Source organism: Pinus tabuliformis, chromosome 4_2 (assembly GCF_031772625.1).
Source record: "Pinus tabuliformis cultivar Carrire ecotype Pingquan chromosome 4_2, CPIR1, whole genome shotgun sequence".
Classification (NCBI taxonomy): Eukaryota; Viridiplantae; Streptophyta; class Pinopsida; order Pinales; family Pinaceae; genus Pinus; species Pinus tabuliformis.
In genome coordinates, this window is record NC_142304.1 from 983080869 (window position 1) to 983096609 (window position 15741).

Consider the following 15741-nt stretch of genomic DNA (forward strand, 5'->3'; position numbering starts at 1 on the left):
TGTGATGGAAGTCAACGGAGCTCTGAATGGGCAGATTTGACAGATTTATAAAGCAAGATTAACTCTTTTGAGTTCCGTATTAATCAAAGGTTCACGTTAATTTCGCTGTGTAAAGTGGAAAATCAGGGTTAGAGCCGAAGCTAAAGAGGAAGACAATCGGGTATGTTTTCTTTGTATTTTGGCCAATCAAAACACTCGATACATATGTAAGCCCAGGATTACACAGGCTAAACACATTTCATTACGGCTAAACGAATTAAACATCATTAGGGCATATACAGAGGAACTCGGCAGCGGATTAACAGAGCAAGCCAGTAGTTATCATCCTCTTTTGAATTCAGTTATGTTCCTGTTATTTCATTTTCTTTGAGGTGTCTTTTACACTCTATAAAATTTTGTAATAGTTTTTACATCATATAGTTAGAAAAGCAGTTAAATAATTTGGGAAGTTTTGGAAATCAACAACTGTTCCACAATGTATAAAAGGAGGAAAATTTACAAAGAAAGGGTTCGAATTTTGGAGAACCTCGAGACTAGGCCACTGTATTCCTAATATCATCATTGATTAATGAAAGAATCAGAAGTTTCCATGAGTTGTTGGGTATAATTTTGTAACCTTCTCTGTCATGTGTCATGTTATGTTTTCTTCTTTCAAGCATAGTAATGAAGTTGTAGGTCTTTATTTGCTTATGTAGATAAAGTTAAAATTCCTTAAAAGAGTGCTCCTATACTTGAAGTTTCCACCTTCCTTTCTAAGTTATAGATAATAGTTTTTGTGAAAGACCAGCATATTATCTTTAACTTCTCCAAGAGTCACAGATAGTAGTTTCTGTGTTAAGCAGCATATTATCTATGATTCAGTTCTCATTTTCATAATTCTTCTAAGTTACAGATAGTAGTTTCTGTGAAAAACTAGCATATTATATTTAACTTCTCCTTCAAGCTTTCTTCACTCATCATTTATATCTAGTAACAAATGGCAACCTGAGATGTTCCAGTCATGCATGTATTAAGGGTTAAATACCAAGTTTTCCAAGTCCTTCATTTCATAACACAACAAACAATAAGTGACAGTAAATAATATTTATTAATGTCTTAAGCACAATTTCTCTACAGCTAAGAAATTGGTTTCTTAAGGTACAACAGGAACTTTCAAACTGCATCAACCAATAATCAAATAATCTGAGCAGTCAAATCATTGTCACCGAAACACTGTACTGAACCCAGAAACCTAAATCATCATTCAGAACTAGCTGTAACCTCAAAAATCATGCATCTGTACACACAACTTTACTGAACCCAACCTACGTGTATACGCTTCTTTCTTTAACCAAACCTATGTATACCTTCAAAACTACTTAAACATAAAACTTTTGAATCAAGTCTGTACCAACCAGCAATATACTGAACATCTACTGTCAATTTATAGAGCTTTACACAGGCAGTAGCAGAGATAACCCTCCTCACTTAGACAATCAATCAATCAAACACCAAACTCCTTATGCATTCAGTTTTACATTCAGATCTAAGAATACTTCATTGACAGACAACAATAAAATAGCAGAACTGATCATATAGATTAGTCATTTCTGAAGAATAGGCTTTTCCTTTGTATACGCTACTTGGAAGAGTCGAACCTGCGTGTATACACGCTTTTACCGAGGTGAACCAGCGTATAGATATGCAAATATTAACTCACAACTTCGTTGCTATTCCAGACTTCAAACAAACCCATATCATGACATTTAAAGAATAAAAACAGGTGGATGCAATCAGATCTAGCCCAACCAATATCAGAGCATTCAATGATAAGTCATTTCAGGTCTCATGATCCTGATCCAACATTGAATTCAAGGTGCATAGAATATTTCAGATCAAATCACAAACACAACCGCTGCAATAAAATATACTTCAAATAGAAGTATTCCCGGAGAAACCCTTTCACTTGCACACATGGACTTTTGATCTTCTCCTCCTTATATAGTTTTAGGTCTTTCTCAATACCTCGGACCAAAAACCACTTAGGACCCGTGGTATTCTTGGACAAGATCAAATATTCATTACTCTTCTCAATATTGTGGGCTAATACCATGGTATTGACCCCTAATATTCTTTACTCTTGAATCTCCTTGATTTCTGCACATATAGCGCTTTGCTTCTTGTGAAAGTGAGTGTATACGTATACGCTCCTTTTGTTTTGTGAACCAGCATGTATACATTGTTTTGACTAAGTGGACCTGTGTATACATCTTAAACTACTTTATACCATCCTTTTCCTTCAACTTCTTCATTCTGATCAGTAGACTTTAGTTCCATATTCCTGTTCTTCTCTACCAATGCCATGTTACCTCTTAATAGACCTGTTACACTGTGAGTTGCCTTTTATCAAAATTGAACTGACCTATGAGTAAGTTTCCATCAAGGACAATACTTGTATCATAATGCCAACAAAAGCATAGTTTCCAGAGAGCTAAGTGGAAAAACAATTGTGTGATTGAACAATTGTGTAAGGCTAATAGAGAGCTTGTTGTGTAGAAAAAAATGGTCGAGAGTGCCTATGCACAGGTAAGAGACCCTGAGAGTTGTGCTGCTATGAGTAAGGTTGATGTTACATGTGTGTTATGTGTAAGGTGGAAGTTGCCTGTACGCTGTGAGTAAAGGTAGAAGTTACCTATGCGCAATGGGTAAAGGTGGAAGTTTCATGTGTTGCGAGAAAGGCCAAAGGTGCATGTGCAGAGAATGAAGGTCGAGAGTTGAGTGTGAGTTGTGGAGAGAAGAAGGCATAGAGATGATTGTATGCTGATAAAGAGAAAATGACTTAGAGATCTGTGGACTATGATGAGTGAATTTTGTTGAGCATATCAGTGTGTTGTTGCAGAGTGAGCAGAGAGAACAGAGCTAATATCAAGTAGAGTGGTTGCCAAATTACAAAGAACATATAGATTATATTTGTGTGTGGGTTGGTGCTTGCATATAGGAAGTTGGTGCTTCCATCTCTAGTGGGTTGTTGAGAAGGCTTGGGGGTTGGTGCCTCCTGCAAGTTGGCTTGCAAAAATCCAAGGAGATGCAAGATAGTGCTTGTAAAAAATCTGTGAGCTCGATGCCTCATATGGTGCTTCTGGTAAGCTAGACAAGTGCCTATAAAAAGACGAAATTGGTGCTTCCTGCTAGTCAGTGCTAGAAAACAATCAAAGGGATTTGGTGCTTCCTGTGAGTAGGTGCTCACATAATAGATTGATGTAATAGAGTAGGTGATCTTATTTTACATCAATAACAACAACAGGCTTGGTGGTTTTTTCCCAAAAGGGTTTCCACGTGAAAAACCTTGTGTCTCATGTGAATAATACTAATGGTGTGTATGCTTGTATGTTGATTTCATGTTGTTGCCATATTACATACTGCTACAGATTATATGGATGGATTCCAAGCTTGAATAAGAAAATTAAATAGGCATAAAAGTTTAAAATTAGCCTTAATACAGATTCACCCCCCCTCGATATTATCATTGTTTCCAACAGTAGAGTCTCAATTAGGCCTAGGAATGTTGGACTGGTGAATGGTGGGATATAAGGTAAATCCTAGAGACTAGGAGGCGAGAAAATTCCTCATGGTTTAGGTGGAGAAATATCGAGGCATCCATGCTTTTTTAGGGCCTAGTGATCTGGTGGGAATTGTGTTAAATCTTGCGTAAACTTAGATTTGTTTGGTTTTGAGTCCCACATTCATGCTTGGAATATGGCAAGGGGGTGATTGGCTGAAAAAAGATTTGGTTAAGCCAATCTATGGTCGGTTGGTTCGTGGAAGTCCCATACCTAGTTGGCTTATACATTCATTAATAAGAGCTTCTTTTCCAGGATATTTCATGTGTAAATGCATTGGTTCATATGTGGTTTTTATCGTTGTTATGACCTTATTATTTCTGTTAGTTATATGTTGGTTACGATTATGTTTTATGACAGACTTCACATATGACTTTCATCATGTTTTGATTATAAAATGAATGTACAATGAATATTTGTCGTAATAGATGAAAATGTAGCTATTTTGATATGGCAACAATGATTCTTTACAAATCTCTGATAAGTATCATACCCCCTATGCTTAGATCTGTTGTTATGACCTGTAGATTACATATTTGTGACATGTTTGGCGAAATTCCTATCATGGCTAGTAGGGGTTAGATCAAGTACTTGCACTAGTGATTGCATTAATATCTTTGTTTCATTATTATCATTCACTTCTGAAGGTTTCATGGAGTTTTGGGTAGTGGCCTGAGACCTAGCCTTAAAAAAGTGGCACAAAATCCAAGCTCGTTGGCATAGAACTGCTTGAAAAATTCCACAGTCATTGGCATGCCTTATAGTGGGAGTGGCTGAAATGCCTTAGTCACATGCATGGCTTGTCATGGGAATGGATGAGGGTCCAAATCAGTGAAATGTCAAGTCACCTTAAGGGTTGGTCAAGGGTTAATTCGCTCCTAAAGGTTCTGTAGCATGTGTGAAAGGTCATTGTGGTTTCGTTCTACCAGTTCCACTTCCATAACTATACATGGGGAGTTGAATCACATCATAATAGCCTCTCATCACATGTTTACCCCAGTGGATTGGTTAACTTGGGTAAATGTGGGACGAGGGTCTTACACCACACCCAGAAAGCACCCAATACTTCTCTCCTCTTCAACCACATACACAAACATCAAGTGTACATTACAGGCATACACCCACACATAGTATGCCACACAACACATACACCTACAGCTGACATACAACACAACACATACACCTACACCTAGTGTACAAGATAATACATATACGTACATAGAGTACAACACAATGAATACACTTGTCATAATACCACAAATACGCAATGAACATACACAATACCACATGTAAGAAATACACATAATACCAAATGTACAACATGTACACAATACCACTTGTACACCACCACATGTACACAATACCACCTGCACAACGTGTACACAACACCACCTGCACAATGTGTGCCTAGCTGTTATAGACATTTTTGTGCCTTACAGCATTGAGCATGAAATGTCCATAATCTAAGGGATCCAAAGTCCCTAAACATGTTGTTCCTACCCCTAGAGGAACAAGGCCAATAAACCACAACAATTCAGAGAAGTTCTCCACCAAAAACTAATCAAAATCAAGTCAATTCAGGATCATTTCAGTGGCTACACTAGCTGTCTGCGCTGAATGTCAAAGCCAACACTGGCTACCTACGCTGAGCGAGAAGGGACAAGTGGCAAGTTCATTTCTCAAGGTGTCAGAGCCCAGGAAGCTTCCAAAATGACACTTGCCTTAGGGAATTCGACTGGTGATGAGTAAGAGGTTCCAAATCTCCAAGTGGAAGCAAGAACCTCCAAGTGGAATCAAGAACTGAAAGAGGGAGAGGACACTAGTCACATCTTAGGCTGACTCATCCTCTCTCCAAACATCTATATATGGATCTCTCCCCCATGAGATCTGGAGGCTGGAATTTTGTGAATGCAAAGAATTGTTGTTGGTTTGAGGTTAGAGCTATTGGGTGATTTGCTTTGAAGGAGGTGAAGAGGAGATTCTTTTCTGCTGGGAAGGTGATGCTGGATTGGGCCTCTTATGGTTGTATCACTTCCTGAACTTTACTTCTTCATCAATAAAGCCATTTGAGTTTCTTCTATATGCATGTATCTCAATGATGTTTTGTTGTATTTGCATATTTAGTTTATTCTAATCCTTAAGCTAGTTATGAATGTATGCTTCTTGTAGTTTCCCTCTCTTGCCATTTTACAGGAACTTGGTGTAGCTGGGCCAGTGAAGGAGCAAGCAGCTGGAAGCAAGCAGCAAGGAGTGAGATTGGATCAACAAACTAGCAGAAGACATCGGTTAGTTACATCCTTCTCCTCTATTTACATTTCATAAAGAAGAAAACTTAGATAGTTTTGTCTTGTTTTTTGCTGAGGTACTATCACTCCTTAGAGTGGGATAGGGTCATTCCGTATTGGATACTTTTCCCAACAACAAATTGGCGACTCCACTGGGGACCGTATCTTGTTGGTTTGTTTGTGTTTTTTCTATTCATTTCATAAACTCAAAGAGTACCGAATCGAACTGCATTTGGATTTTTCAAATGCAAAGTAGAGGGCAGCTACTCTAGTCCAATCACTGGGCCTATTTATGGTCTGAAGAGCTGATCCACAAGTGCTCTAATAGCTCTTAGTGATAGATATTCATCCTCCTTTGAATCATCCTTCAGATTGTACTTGATTGCTAGCTTTGATTTGGCCAAAAACTGTGATTTTAACTGCAAACCCTAGCTCAAAACCCAGAGACAATTCTCGTTTCTGCTTTAGCGCAAACCTAGTGAAGAGGTTCTGCATTTCAACGCAGGTCCCGTGAAGGCTACCTGTGCTAAATGTCAAAACCTCTGTGTTAGACCTGCGCTGAAACAGTCCTTGCCTTGTGCAGATGTGGTTCCCTGTGTCTTTTGCTCAGTTTTTATCCATGTTTTTTGCAGCCTGTTATCAGTCAATGTACCTATCTGAAGCCACCTTTCTTCGCCTCAATTCCGCCTCGGTTGTGTAAAGAAACTGTATTTGTTCTTTGTGTATTTCTTACATCATTTGCAGTTTCCCTTTACGAAAGTAAACTAGTCTTACTATGGCCCCTTAGATCTAGACCTGCCATAAGTGTCGTTTTGATCTTAGGAGTAAGTTTGTTTGCTGTTCACAGTTGATTTAGCTTTTACTTTCATCGTTTGGTTTGAATTTATGCATTTCTAGTGTCGAAACAAGTAAATCATAAGGTGTCTTTTGATTTTGGAAAAAGAACTTGTTTATGTTTTCACTTGAAATTGAATTCAAAGTTATACAACATCTTTCTTTGTATAAACATCAATATTAAGAAAGAGAAAAGAAATACCTGCATTTGTGCATTTGCATTTTGACAGCTTGCATGTTGATTTAGGAAAAAGTGCATTACTATGTGCTCTATGCTCTGTGAGAAAGGATGACGTCTTTCTTTTCCCTCAGTAGTTAGGATTTTCATATGTTGAAAAGATAGAAAAAGCTTGCTTATCATCTTTAGACTGCATTTAGGAGTTGTACCATACATCTCGTGGTGATCCAAAAAGGCAAACTTCTAAATAAGATCAACCTAAAATAAATCAAATGAACATAACAACGCTTTGAAACATAACGCACAACATAGAGGTCTAGGCTAGAGACGTGTTCCGGCGTCGTTAAGCCTGATATCTTACCGTTGAGTGGTTGGGTGATTCCTCCACGGTGAAGCGATAAGTATCAGTACGGACTGTGCTCCCACGTACCGTCGCGTATATATTGGGAGACCCCTATAGGAATAAAGCCTTTATCCATAGGAAGCCGTGTCGGCCGCCCTACTGATCGCAATGCACTGAACACAGCATTCAGGAAGATCGACCGCCCGTACCCTAAAAAGTATTCTGCGGTTTTGCGAAAAGTTTGGCACACCCTCTACCTAGAACTCCAGAGCAGTTCCTTTTGGCCTTTTTCAGACTCTATAACAGAAAAAGTCCATCCGAGCATTTGTCACTTCGGGCTCATTAAAACATCGAAGGAGACTAGAGTCATCTTTAGATTTTTCTCGACTCTTTAAAATTGAAAAAGCAAGTTGTGTCCAAGCGTCATTAAAATTTATTTTAAACGGAATAATCATCACCTTTCCTTCGTTGATCTTTGAAGTTAGTCTACCTTCATCATAAATTTCTTGTAGAATCGCTAGAAAATCTTTTGGATAGACTAAATATGTCTGAACAACCGTCGACATCTAGGACTGTGTCATCCAACACAGCAGCGGCAGAGCCCCCTGCTGCTACCCCAACGATGTTCGATGGTATACCATCTATCCCGGCAAGTTATCAACAACAAGCTGGAGTCCAATCAGAGACTGTTTCGACGACATGGTTAGTTCCTATTTCTTCATCCGGATTATCATCTGGTATTTCTTATGTTGAAACTCAACAAATTGATCCAATGTGTCTTCAAAGGCCAATCTACCCTTTAAGTACTGGATTTCCACCATATGGAGGGCAGTATGCCTTTTCATTGTTCCCCCCGGTGAACAACCATATGGGAGTTTACAACAAAGTTCAGGTCAAACTGGAATTACATCCAGCGGATGGGTACCGATACTGCCTCAGCAACCAAGGGTTGCATATTCAATGCAACTAGTCCACCCTGTGTCGAATGTTGCCACTATACCTGGTATGGTGATTGCGTCGCAAGTACAAGCGCTACCTATTGTATGTCAACCTCAAGTTTCTCAGGTTGCCATACAACAGCCTCTTGTCTCGACAACTCAATCACAACCTCCGGTTAGTGCCTCCTTATCTGGAGCGACTCAGGCTCAAACAAGTACTATGACTCCTCATCTTGGTCAATCATCCAGTATTGGTCAACAGAAAATGGTCCAACAACCAGAGCTGGTTCAATCTCAACAACCGCCATTCCAGCAAACATATCAAGGACCTGAGCAACAAGTCTTTGTAAGTAATGGGCAACCATGCTATAATGGTTATGCCCATCAACCTTGTCAGGATTATGTTGGTTTGCAAAGACCCATTGCTTAGGCGATCCCATCTTATCCTAGGTATGCTTCGCCTAACCTGAATCAATAGTTGCCCTTTGTAGCAACTCTAGAATTACCAGATCTAAACCAGCTGACAAATGATCCAATTGCTTATGCCCCTTGGTGGCCAGCGATTCCACATAAACTTCCGTCAGATATTCCTAAATTTAATGGAAATCCGGGTGAAGATCCATCAAATCATGTGATGACATTCCATCTATGGTGCTCATCAAACACCCTGAATGATGATTCGATAAGACTTCGCCTTTTTCAGAGGACGTTAACGGGTCCAGTAGAAAAATGGTATATTGAATTGCCTAGAGCTTCATTCGACAACTTCAGTACCTTAGCCACGACTTTCTTAACCCATTTTCAATTGTCGATAAGGTATGAAACGGGAACGGAAATCTTAACCAACTTCAAACAGACAACGACCACTCACATATCTGATCATATACATGAGTGGCGACATCGTCGTAGGATTGTAAAAACGTACGTTCCCGATCAGCTATTAGCTGAATGGTTTATCAAGTCATTACTTCCAGCCATCACGGAAGATGTGGCAAAGGGGGGAGTCGTAACGGAAGAGCAAGTTATCGCTCGTGCGCAATATCTGGACTTGGTCTATACCCAGTCTGGCACGCTCTACGAAAAAATACCTAACGCCCCTAGACCGGAATTCTCAATTCCTCCTCCTCCTAAATCAAACAATGACTCTCACGCCGGCGATGGCGTGATTAGCACGACAAACGCGAAATCGAAAAAGGCTACTTTCGAGAAAGCCCGTAAGATTTCAGATCAAAATGCAAATGAGGAACTTCTTGCCTCGGAAGTAAATGCCGTGTCGACCGACAAGGGAAAACAACTGAAGCAACCAGGTGGCAAGAAGAAAAAGAAAAGGAGAAAAAGGAAACCACCTGCGGGGTGTCATATATGCGATGAGGATCATTGGACGAAAGATTGTCCACATATAGCTGAAGTTAAGAAACTCTTTAAGAGTTCAAAAACCCCAGTAGTATTGACTGATCCGTTTCCAAGCCCGGGAACCAAACTGGTTGCTAATCAAAATGCTTCCCGATCCCAAGTGCTTATGTTGTCTGTCTCGAAGCAGCAAAATGATGCTTTGACAAGGAATAAAGATTACGGAAATCCACGGCTGTCGAATAACAAGGCTAATGAACAACCTAGTAGTCCGACGACAACTTTGACCAAAGTTGTGCCACCCATCATTCCTGAACCAATGATAAAGTCGCCAAAGGGAGTAGTACACAAATTGAAATTTAATCCTCGTGCCAAAGTAGCACAGAATTATAATATAGTAGAGGACCTGGCCCAATCGCCGTCTGCTATGTCGACGCCTGAGGTACCGCAAAATTGCCCCTCCCAAGAACAAGCTTTATTATCAGCAATAGGTGGGATTGGCCCAATGGATTCCAATCTTGTGGCCTTTAATCATAAAGGATATGACCCTCAGTTACCAGCTCAACTAGCTTTCCTTATTCAAGTGAAAGCCCTCAACAAAACTGTTCATCAAACAATTATTGATGAGGGGGCATCTACATGTCTTATGTCGATGAGTTGCTGGAAAAATTTAGGCTCACCACCCTTGTCGAAATCGTCAATGACGTTAAAAGCATTTGATGGATGATCATACACTCCATACGGGATTCTAAGTAACTTGTAAGTTGAACTGGGGGGAAAAACAGTAGAAGTTGATGTTGAAGTAATCGATGGAAACCTCGATTACAACATCCTACTGGGAAGGCCCTGGATATATGCCATGGTCGCAGTTGTGTCGACCTACTTCAGGAAGATTGCATTTCCCTTTCAAGGAGGAATTACAGTCGTCGACCAACAAACTTTCCTCCCCGACAGTTCACAAGTTACGGGAAGCACTCCAATAATCCATGGAAGCGATCATTCGCTTCAAAATATTGGGGTAGGCATCCTAAAAGACCCTGCCTTAATGGGTACTTTTGCCCTATCGCCTCCAAGTAATCTGGCGGAAGTGGCCATGGTGGAAAACTACAAAATGAAATCTTCTATATCTAATGGATTCGGAAGATTCCTAAACATTTTGTCGGCATGGATCATCGCCCTAATAGAAATACTGTAAATACAGTGGGCTCCGAGGACGGTTCTTATCTCGTGTCAACCTCGTTAAAAAATGAAACAAGGAGTCATGAGGATAGTTCTTTTACTATGTCAACCTCATTAAAAATGAAACAAATCCCCTTTTTCAAATCTCCATTCCAACCACCAAGTTGAATGCAATGAAGCTTGGGGGGCATGCACCTCGATTTGCGTTATTATGCTGGGGGCATGCAAACTTATCATCGAGCAGTTTTAGCAAAGTTCATGCTCGTTAAAAAATAAACGCAAGATTCGAGCAGTTTTAACGCGGAATTTATGCTCGTTAAAAAATAGAAAAGCGATTGTGAGCAAGCTTTCCCCTAGAGTTGAAGCTCATCCAGAAAAAATGAACCGGTAAATAACCATTGTGATCGTAAATTTATCAGCCATAAAAGCCTTGGTCGTGTTTGCACTGTCACCTCCACTTTTCATTTGGCCGATCATTCACCTCCATTTGATTGTCTACCTTTTTTGAGGAACAACTGCGAAGAGTGATTTCACCTAGCAATCCTTGTGACACTGTCGTGATTGGAAAATTCCAACCTGTACTTGGAATCTGCTGCTATCCCTGTTTATCACTCGTTCCTCAAAAGACGAGTCTTCTTTGAGCTCTTTTCATCTGACTCGTAAAATATGAAAAGTTTGCCGAGTTTTGGCCTTCCAGCTCGTTAAAGCGACGGAAGAGCTATCCCTCCTCTAGATTTTAATCTTTTTGGACCTAAGGGATTATTGCACAAAAAGATCGAGCGCTTGTTTAGATCGGCTCGTTAAAACTATCGAAAATTCATCCCTTCTGTATTGTTTTATACTTTTTCGGACTTAAGGGATTAGATGACGAAAAAGGACCTTTGGAGTTAACTTTACGTACCTTTTCAGACTCTCTAAAAATGAAAAGGACCGAGTTGTCTTTGTCGCTAGACTCGTTAAATGCATTAAATAGCGACAAACTTGTCTTTAGAAGAGAACGAGTTTCCCTATCGCTAGGCTCGTTAAAACATAGCTATGGGCTTGCCCGAAGGGCAGGTTATAGAACAGGCATATGTTATCCTCCTCAAGCTTGACAAAAATAAAGAGGTACTGGTCAGCAATGATTGGGGAAAAATTGGGAGAAACTCAAAACTTTGATGGTAGCAAGTCGCTCTTGAACATGGCACTTTTCCTCCATACCACAATCGGGTTGGGTTGTTTCATTCACCGGTTACATCACCATGGTCTCGCCATACCATCCACATTTGGGTAATGCTACCGATCCATCGCATCAGTGTCGCCATATGTTCAAGAGATGTTGTTCAGAAAGAGTCAACCGTGTCCCATCCACTGCCATACATTATCCTTCATCCTTTCATGACCGCCACCCTGAATCATATGTCACAGATCGTTTTCACCTCCATCACAATCATTAGCTCTGTTCTGTGTCACTGATGTGGGATTCATTAAGGCCCTCCTTTGACAGATCGCTTCTTGTCGACATCAGCTCATTATCCAAGAAGTTGATCTAGGAACACCCCCCTCAGTACTTTGAAGCTTGCATGCCACAATGGCAAGTTTCTCACTTCCGGCGACAGGTATACATCAATTACCTTCGACCAAAAGATTTTGCGTGGTGTTCGACGCCAAGTCCTTTATTCACACCACGTGAATTGTACTGCGGTACCTTGAGGGTGTTACACTAAAAAATGTCACCTTGACTACTTACAGTTAGTATGGCTCCAATCAACAAGTCATGCTACCCTCTTAGGCAAGTCTCATGCCTCTGTTATCCATCTCAAACTCAAAGAAGAGAGAAAGTCTTGTAAAAATCATGTTTATCTCTGGGGTCGCAGGTTCTCTCTAGCCTTACCTGCGGGGACGCTGATCATGTTCACAAAATATGCGTCCATGGACGCTCTGTATGTTAAGGGACAGGTGCGTCCCTCTGTAAAAGGCAAAATGCGCGAGTTTTATCTTTAAAAAGTTACTTGTGGTTACTTCTAGAACATTCTAGAGGTCGGTTTGATGAAATGGATGCGCCTCCAGTTGGTTCATGTATCTCTATTAAGGGGGAACCTATCCCATCAATAAGGGAGCTATCCCACCCATAGAGGGGGATGATCCCATTGATAGTGGACCTGAATAACCTCTTTACAGCACTATAAATGAAGGCATTGAGCCAGAAGGAGGAGAGGTTGGAGCTATACATTTTCTTTGGGTAAATGCTGCAGGATTTAGGTCTTCCATTAGAGCCTTTGTGAGGAGAGATTGTCTTCACTTGATTCTACTTGGGAGAGGGTGAGCTTTGTCAAAGTAGAGGAAAACCCTTGATGGACCCTGGGAGGAACTTGCACAACACCAAGGCCAGGTTGTAAGAGTTTCTTTGTTTCGTTATTAATACAAACTGGTTTATTTTTCTCAATAGCTTGTGTTAATGAGTTATTTCATGTGTTCCTTGGTCTGCATGTTGAATATATGTTTTATTATATGAAATGCAAGTGCTTGGTAATTGTTTGATTGTTTGTGGTTGCAGGAATTGACTTGAAGGAGGAGCTCATCCGGATCGTCAAGAACGGACTTCAACAACAGCGTTTTGGAATAAGGTAAGCCTAAACACTTGTAGTTTTCATGTTGTAAAAGGTGTATTTAGAGAAAGATCACTCCATTTTGTCTTGTTTGTCATTAGAATGTCTTAGACTTCTAGGAAGGTCAGTCGTGTCCGCACCCTTGACAGATTCCGTGTGACAAATTGGCGACTCCGCTGGGGAATCCATTAATGAGAGAGTCTTTTCCTTTATATGAACTTTGCTTTGAGAAAATCATTTTTATTTTCTGGTTTTTGACTGTGAGAATTAGTATTTGGGTGGCTTAGCTGTAGCTTTAGTTGGCTTTAGTTTTTCTTCCTTTTTCCAGAAAGACGCAGTCTCTGTGTGCTGCACAGTGCGTCCTTGGACGCGCTGTTGTCGACTGCACAGTGCGGGGTCGCACCTGTGACAACTGCTGGCCTGCGTCTTCCTGTAAAAGTTAAGAAAATTCCATTTTTGCCTTAAATTACTTTTAGATTTTGTTTTTCTTAGTGTTTTCTGCCCAGATCCTTTAGTACCCTGTCAAGAATTCTTACCTGAACTGGTTTTGTGAGCTTTGAGTGTTTTAGTGGTTTTCAACGAAGTTTAGACCTAGGGTTTGATTTTTGGAAAGGCTTTGTAGTAACTTTGAGCTTAGAAAGTTGTCCAGCCTTAGATATCTCTGGTTAGTCAACCTTCTTAGAAGTTGAGCCTGCCGTAAAGTCTCCTTGTTTGAGCAACTTGTCATTTGAGTTGTTTTGGGTCAAATTTCGAATTGCTTGTTTTTAAAGTATTGATTTCCATTTTCAAAAAGGACAAAAAGATTAGAATTTTGTTTTGACTAGTTTTTGGTTCTGCAATAAGCTAGTCCTTGATTTGATTGTGATCAAGTAAAACACCTTAGAAATAATCATTGTTAGTTTTGGCCTCGTTAAGATTGCTTAGAGTAAATTTGCCTTTAGTTTGCTTATGAGTGCATTTTCATAGATTTTAAGAGTTGTTAAGATTGATTTTTGGTTATATTAGATTTATTTGCTTTATTAAAAGAAAAATACAAAAACATCTTCTTAAAAGTCTTGTTTCAAGTAGCTTTTTGTTTTCAAAAGAAGAAAAGAGTTTTTTTCGTGCATGTAAAGAGAAGTTATGTTTTTATGCTTGGAAAAGAAAAACGAATTGTTTCTTTGATTGTCTTCAATTAAGAAGTTGCTTTTATAAGGATTGCATTCTCTCAACTTTTTAGTTAAGCAATTCATCGAAAAAGTAAAGTAGTGGATAAATCATTTTAGGTGCATTTTGTAGTGGTTTCGAGTCGAGTCAACACACCACTAGTTTCACTTCCATCACCTTTTGACTTAAGAAACAACCTTAAAAGTAACGCTTAAATTAAAATCAATCTAGTAATCTTTATTTTTCTAGGGCTCTGAAGCACCAACATAGCTTAGGCTAGGGTCTTGGAGTAGGTGAGTACTTAACTCTCCAAGACTACAAAACCAAACAGATAGTCTATCTTGAGTAGAACAAATCCAATTGTTTCAGTTACATTCTGGGAAAGCTCCTCTTAAAGGAGAAACACGAGCTCGTGTCCGAACCAGTGAGGGGATCATTCCTCCCTCGTTGGGAACGACGCCAGGCAGTACGTATTACAAACGGTAAACCTCGGATTAACCATTGTCGAGGAGCCAGGGGTCACTTATCGGTAAACCTTGGATTGTTGTCAAGGAGCCGGTAAGGGGATTGGAGCTTGCTACTCTGCCCTTGCGTGCTGTCGGAGTTTAGACTGTTCCCCCAGGTGTAATTGTTGTGATTGGTAACCTTAGTGGCCATAATATCTAGGATTCTACCCAAGGTGACGGTGGAGGGAAGGTCCCACTGTACCTGGAGCAGACGTCGGTTATACTCACTTGGATTTTCTGGGGGGTTCGCTTCACTTCGAGACGGTTAAAGTGGAGGAACTTGGTCCAGTCTATTCATTAAGCAGGTTGCCGGGGTAACTGTTCCACCCACTATTTCTGTACTGAATCCTGCGAGGTTGGGCCTAATCACCAACTAGCGCTTTTGGTCCGGAAGACTACTGTTTGTGTGTGGTTTGACGCTCTAGATTATTTAGGCGTGTGCTTCAAATTTGATTGGTTCTTTAGAAGACTTTAGGTGGTTTGATTTGAAATTTTTTACTTTGTTTTCGTGTGTTGTAGTTAAAATCTTTAATTGTGGCGGAATTACCGAGAAGGTCCCGTCGTATTGCGGGCCAGTCTCCTGAAGTTGTATCTGTGGCCGAATTGTTGAGAAGATCCCGTGAACTTAGGGGTTCACCTCCTCGAGACGACCCCAGTTATTTAGAGGGTTTAAAGGTCCTTGTAACTCCTAGTGGCAGTAAAGTAGGTTCACCTGAAGAAGGAGAATCTTCTTTGGTAGTCCATCCAGATTACCAAAGATTAGAAACAGGTTACAATCCCGAAGCTGTTACAGTT

At 40.2% G+C, this 15741-nt stretch overlaps 1 pseudogene; it reads left to right on the forward strand.

The window, feature by feature from the left end:
• Positions 1-2541: 2541 nt before the first annotated feature.
• The window catches only part of LOC149172967 (boron transporter 1-like), a 60690-nt pseudogene continuing 47490 nt past the window's right edge, over positions 2542-15741 (forward strand).